This window comes from Nicotiana sylvestris, chromosome 6, assembly GCF_000393655.2.
Source record: "Nicotiana sylvestris chromosome 6, ASM39365v2, whole genome shotgun sequence".
Lineage (NCBI taxonomy): Eukaryota > Viridiplantae > Streptophyta > Magnoliopsida > Solanales > Solanaceae > Nicotiana > Nicotiana sylvestris.
Window position 1 is genome coordinate 190,508,301 of NC_091062.1, and position 6,554 is coordinate 190,514,854.

A 6,554-nucleotide genomic window follows, 5' to 3' on the forward strand; every position below is an offset into this window, starting at 1 on the left:
ACTTGATTTATCACCAGCTGGGAATCGCATTTGATTTCAATGACCTCGGAATCTAGTCCCTGAGCTAGTTGAAGTCCTGCAATCAAAGCCTCATACTCGTCTTCATTGTTAGTTAAAAAGGCAGTCTTTATGGCATGCCTCAGGGTTTCTCCCGAGTGTGTGTTAATACTACCCCGAGCCTGGACCCTTTCACATTGGAAGCCATGTCCGTGAACAAGGTCCAGACTCCTGATGTCATTTTCAACACCAACACCGCTTCTTTGGTGGCCAAAGGCAACAGTCCGGGCCTGAAATTGGCCATGAAGTCGGCCAAAACTTGTGATTTGATCGTAGTCCTAAGTTTATACTCGATGTCAAATTCACTCATTTTGACTGCCTACTTGGCTAGTCGACCTGATAATTTAGGTTTGCGATGGATGTTTCACAGGAAAAAAGTTGTCACCGCGGCTATCGAGTGACATTGAAAATAAGGCCTAAGCTTTCGAATGACGACTACGAGAGCTAAGGCCAATTTTTCGAGGTGTGGGTAGCGAGTTTCTGCTCTCGTGAAATTTTTTCTAATGTAACAAATAGGAGATTGTTGATACCCAATTTTGTCCTACTTTTCTTCTAATTAATTTTCTGGTATTCACTAGTCATTAATAATCTAGGCTCAGTTTCTTAATTATTTATTATTACTACTACTACTACTACTATTATGATTATAATTATTGGAGTAATTACTACTATTACTATTACTATTAATACTTTCATTATGACTATTGTTGAGCTAATCAATTATTTTTAATGTAATATTAGATATGCTCAATATTATTATTATTATTGGATCCAAATTATTAAAAACATTGGAGCCCAATTAAATTAATTTAAAGAAAGAAAGAGACCATGAAAATCTAACCCAGAAGTCACTCTAACCGGCCCATAATAATCCACCATATCTCTTCCAATTGATTTAAGGGCGAACGACACAAATAGCCACTAAAAGCGGTGGCTTTTATTTTAAAGCCATTGTTTTCAATGTATTTAGACTTTAGTCACTCCTTTAAAAAACTTATACCTGACTGGACAAAAATACCCTTCTGGTATAACTTATACCTACGCTATCAACACAAGCAGCAGTTACACAAAGAGAAGAAACGAGCAGCAGCAGTTACCACAACGACGATCAACTGAGGATTGATAAAGTTATAGACATCGCCTCCTATGATAATTCTGTATTCCGGACATAGTGTCTTCATTTTAGAAATTAAATTCAAAAAAAAAAAAGAACACTATGTCCTTAACTTTGATTCTACTGGCCTCATTTTGCAAATTGAATAAAAAAACTTAAGGACAAAATGTTCTTCACTTTGTTGTTGTTCTTCTGTATACAAAGTCCTGTAGCTTGAGTTTCAAATTGTATGTTTTAATTTCTGGTTCAAATGTTAAGGACTGACAGTCCTTAACTTTTAAATACATGTTTAAATGTTAAGGACTAGCAGTCCTTAACTATTAATTTCATGTTTAAATGTTAAAGGACAGACAGTCCTTAACTTTTAATTTCTTGTTCAAATTTTAATTCCATGTTTAAATATTAAGGACTGACAGTCCTTAACTTTAATTACATGTTTAAATGTTAAAGGACAGGCAATCCTTATCTTTTAATTTCTGGTTCAGAAGTTAAGGATTGACATTCCTTAACTTTTAATTCCATATTTAAATGTTAAGGACTGACAGTTCTTAACTTTAATTATATGTTTAAATGTTAAAGGACAGACAGTCCTTAGCTTTTAATTTCTGGTTCAAAAGTTAAGGACATGCAGTCCTTAAATTTTAATTTTTGGTTCAAAAGTTAAGGACAGACAGTCCTTAAGTTTTAATTTCTTGTTCAAAAGTTAGGACTGAAAGTCCTTAACTTTTAATTCCATATTTAAATATTAAGGACAGACAGTCCTTATCTTGGTCTTGCACTTACAGTACACCAGTTCTTTTAATTTCTGGTTCAAAAGTTAAGGACATGCAGTCCTTAAGTTTTAATTTTTGGTTCAAAAGTTAAGGACATACAGTCCTTAAGTTTTAATTTCTTGTTCAAAAGTTAAGGACTGAAAGTCCTTAACTTTTAATTCCATGTTTAAATGTTAAGGACATACAGTCCTTATCTTGGTCTTGCACTTACAGTACACCTGTTCTTAATTCTACAAGGATTGTTTTATAACGTATGCCTTTGTTTCCCATTCTCTTGACTTGTAGGATGGAAACAATATGCATAATAGTTGCTTTTAATGGTAGATGGACTGAAGACTATAAATATCTTGAAACAGAACATAAATCATGAACTAGCAAATGAAAAAGTACCCAATGCCTCGAGTGCCACCAGTTACAAGAGCATTCATGCCATAAAGGGACCATCTATTCACTTTTCCACTACACTTAGTGGCAGTGGCAGTAGTTGTGAGTCGAACTGAACTGCAATTCATCCATGGGTTTATTATAAAGTTTCTGGGTTTTGGAAGTTGAAGTTTGTGCTTGAGAGAAGCAGCAACAGTGTGTGAAATGAAGAGGGGTTCCGACATTTTCTTTTGGAGAGAGAGAGAGACAAGGGATTGAGGGATTGATGTGCACAGATAAGGGATTGAGGGATTGATGCTGTTGACCAAACATGGAGGAGGCCGACCATGGAATCACCTTGGGTATTCCAGATGAAAATGCAACGCGAAAGAGAGGAAGAAAGGGTAAAATTGTCTTTTTTCTATTAGTGGTGGCTATTTTTGCTGAGCATTATAATTAGTGGATAAAAATTAAAGACATCCTTAATTAGTGGCTACTACACACCATTTTTACTTGATTTAACCCATTAGGGATTATTCAAAGCACACTCTTCAATCTCAGACCAAGCAAATTAGCCATCACCTAATTGTTGTAGGCCCAAATCTTCCCAAGCCCAAGCATCAATCCAAGATAGAACTAGATTTTCATCAGCAACGTCTCTTTTGCCTCCCCTTTCTACTTTGGCATAATATCACCATCATTGTTCCTACATGGCAGATTTTTGCCTCCCATTTTCACCAAAGTCTTTTCCTTCTCTCTCTCCATTTACGTTTTTCCAGCTCTTTTCTGCGCAAGATTAAGTCAACACCAGAAGCCAAACGACTTTTAGATTTTGATTCTCTATGGTAGAGATTTAATTTTTAAACGGCTCTTTTGAAGACCAAAATCCCAATCTGTGACCTCTCTGATTTTGGATTCAAATTTCAAATCAAAAACTCAAGTTCCATCTATAAATCTTCCCCAAAGTTTTCAGCCGAAACCAAGCTGGAACACAGGGAAATCCAGGCTTGAATTATCAAAAATCTCTCAACTCAACTGAATCTTCCATCTTAATCTTTGTTTTAGCATTTAACAATCTGATACTCAAAAGTCCTTCAATTTTGTCGCTCAACTCTCCAGCCAAAGGATCAGGTCGGAATCCCTAAAAAATTCAGTTTATATCACACTCTGTTTATTCTTTTAATCTCAAGCTTTACAATATGTGGAAAACTCCTCAATATTTAGTCTTCATTATTATATTCTCCACGACTAAGGAGTGTAGATCTAACCTTTAAAGCTCCTAGTTCACTGCCCCACAACAGGTAATGTCCGACTTTGTTTCTCATTCTCTTTAGTTTAAATGTACTATTTTTACCTTGAAGAATCATGTCTTAGACTCTTTTCTGTTGTTGTGATAAAATATGTTAGTAGAATTTTGACATGATTAATTTGTCATTTCGTTTGATTTAACTATTTGGAAGAGTAAATCACGTTTTAGCTTAAGCCTTTTCTTGCCCTTTTATAATAAATATGTCGTGTATATCTTCTGTGTTCCTTTAGTGTATTATGCATTTTTTGTTCAGATTTTAACTGCTAGAAATATTATTTTAGGAGTAGTATGGATTTCACATAAGAGAGGCTCATGTTTGGTACAATACTCTGTGTCAGCATGTATCTGTGCTAGTTCTGTACTCCCCTCTTAATTTTAAGTTTAGGTACTACACTGTTAGAATTGATAGTATAATTTCTTGTACCATATGTGCCTTTATGCTATTTCTAAGATCCTCTGTAATTGCACTTTTTTTTATCTAAAGTAACTTTCAAAGAGTTTATAACATTTTCTTGTCTGCAACTGAGTTAGTTTAAATCATATTTAGGATGTTATTTAAGTCAGGAAATTAATAATATTTTTCAACGTTGCTAAATTTTACCAATTTGAAAGGTTCTTAAGCAAATGATATGCATAAGAACTGCCCTTTTTTAGCATAAGTTCATGATTTATGCACTCTTTCTATAACTTTAGCTTTCTTCTTTATTTTCCTTAAGTGTTTAGTGTTTAGATGTTCTTTCTAATCCTCTTCTACCTTCCTTTCTTTTGTTTCACGTGAACACCAGAGCCGAAGAGTTCTACTTTGAGACTCAACGACGCCGATGCCGCATATCCTCAATCACGTTCAGCTTCTACACTTCTTGAAAGCAAGTCATAAAAATATTCACTCCTCTGTTTGAGAGCCGAACATGGCCGTCTAGCAGATCCTCTGCTGTCTTATTTTTGCTTATGGTTGATGACTAACATTTTACTGTGTGGTTATCTTTTAATATCAGTTGTGTCATCTATTTAAGTTGTGCGATTAACTTTAAAACCAAGTGATAGTATGTGATTACTCACTACGCTCGCATTTGATCACGTAAGATCTTCACCTCTAGTTAACAATGAATTACTAACTCTTAAAGATCAGTCTTTGGTTTAGTTAAAATGTCGACAATAGATGCTCTGCGTGGTTTGGTTTCCAAGGTCTTTTGTTTGGGATCAATAATGAATATTGTTTTGATATAAGTCTTTGAATTTTTGACGAAATGTTTCCCTTTTGTTTGACGTAAGTCGAAGATGGCCGACCATTCTCTACTTCAAAAGACAATTTTATAAATTAATTGTACTTTATCAAACTTTAAACTTTCTTCAAGTCTAACGTTGGTTTTTCATTTTGGACTTTAGTCCATTGTTTTTTAGGAAATTGTCTCTTTTCAAATTTTGGTTCTTTAGACTCTAAAGGAAAAGCAAATTTCATGTAACTATACTGTAATGACGGATCCTTTTAAAGTTATGTTTATGTTACTTCGGCCTAAAACTATTTTACACTTGGCCTTGATTATAAGTCCGGTCGGTTAACCATTTAATATGGATCTTAAAGGGATGTTTTAGATTAGTTGAACCCTTACCTAGAATCTTTAGGTTAAACAGGCCATTAACAGAGTTATACTTTAATAATTTAGATGTCCTAATTCACCATAGAAAATAATTAGGTAGCGACTCTTTAACTCTAATCAAATTCAGAATTGCCTATATGTTGTACCTTAATTTGACTCGGTTTAAAATGGGGTATAACAGAGATTTAGTACCTTCGTCTTCTCTGACTAGAACGACATTTACAGCTACCTCCGAGACCGCTAAGTAAAGCAAGTGTTTGCCTTCCTCCGGTTTCGATAGTAACGGAGGACTTGATAAATACCTTTTCAAATCTTTTAGGGCATGCTGGCATTGTTGTACTTCTTCTTTAGATGTGAGAAAAAGTGATGGCATTCTTCCGAAGACTGGGAAATGAACCTGCTTAGAGCGGTCAGTCTTCGAGTTAAACTTTGGACCTATTTCACATTTGACAGCTGGTAGGGAATATCCTCAATGGCTTTAATTTAATCGGGATTGACTTCGATCCCTCTTTGTGAGACTAGAAAACCCAAAAATTTATCGGAGCTAACTTCGAATGCACACTTTTCGACGTTAAACTTCATGTTGTACTTCCTTAGGATTCAAAAGTTTCTTGGAGGTGTTTCAGGTGGTCACCTGCTTTCAAAGACTTAACCAACATATCATCTATGTAAACTTCTACTATTTTCCCTATTTGCTTTTCGAACATTTTGTTCACGAGTCTCTAATAAGTGGCTCTTAAGGCCAGAGGCATCACATTATAGCAATATGTGCCAAAATTTGTTATGAACAAAGTCTTTTCTTTATCCTCCAGGTTTATTTTGATTTGGTTGTACCCAGAATAGCCATCGCGGAAACTCATCAACTCGTGCCCAACCGTCACATTAATCATTTGATCAATGTTTGGCAATGAGAACGAGTCTTTTAGGCACGTCTTATTCAGATCTTTATAATCTACGCACATGCTAAATTTATTATTCTTTTTTGAAACTACTACTATGTTAGCTAGCCAGTCAGGGTATTTTACCTCCCAAATTTAATCGATATAAAGCAATCGAGTTTCCCCTTCTTTGACAAATCATTTTCGACCTCGGCAATCATGTGTTTATTTTGCCTTACCGGAGGGATGTTGGGGTCCAGGATTAACTTTTGCATGGCCATCTCTAGCAGAATACCTGTCATATTAGCATGCGACCACAAAAAAACATCAACATTAGTTTTATGAAATTCTATAAATGCTAACTTGAGCTCGAGGTTTAATCCTATACCCATGTGGAACTTCCTTTCTATGAATTTCTCGAACATTGTGACTTGTTCGAGTTCTTACGCCATGGATTTGGTT

The 6,554-nt window shown here is 35.1% G+C and overlaps 1 long non-coding RNA gene across 1 annotated transcript; it reads left to right on the top strand.

Annotated features, from left to right (window-relative positions):
- The first annotated feature begins 2,944 nt into the window (after positions 1-2,944).
- LOC104237254 (uncharacterized) lies at positions 2,945-4,693 on the top strand. Its single transcript, XR_713587.2, has 2 exons — positions 2,945-3,608; positions 4,402-4,693. It is a non-coding gene; the product is annotated as an uncharacterized lncRNA (long non-coding RNA).
- The last annotated feature ends 1,861 nt before the right edge of the window (positions 4,694-6,554 follow it).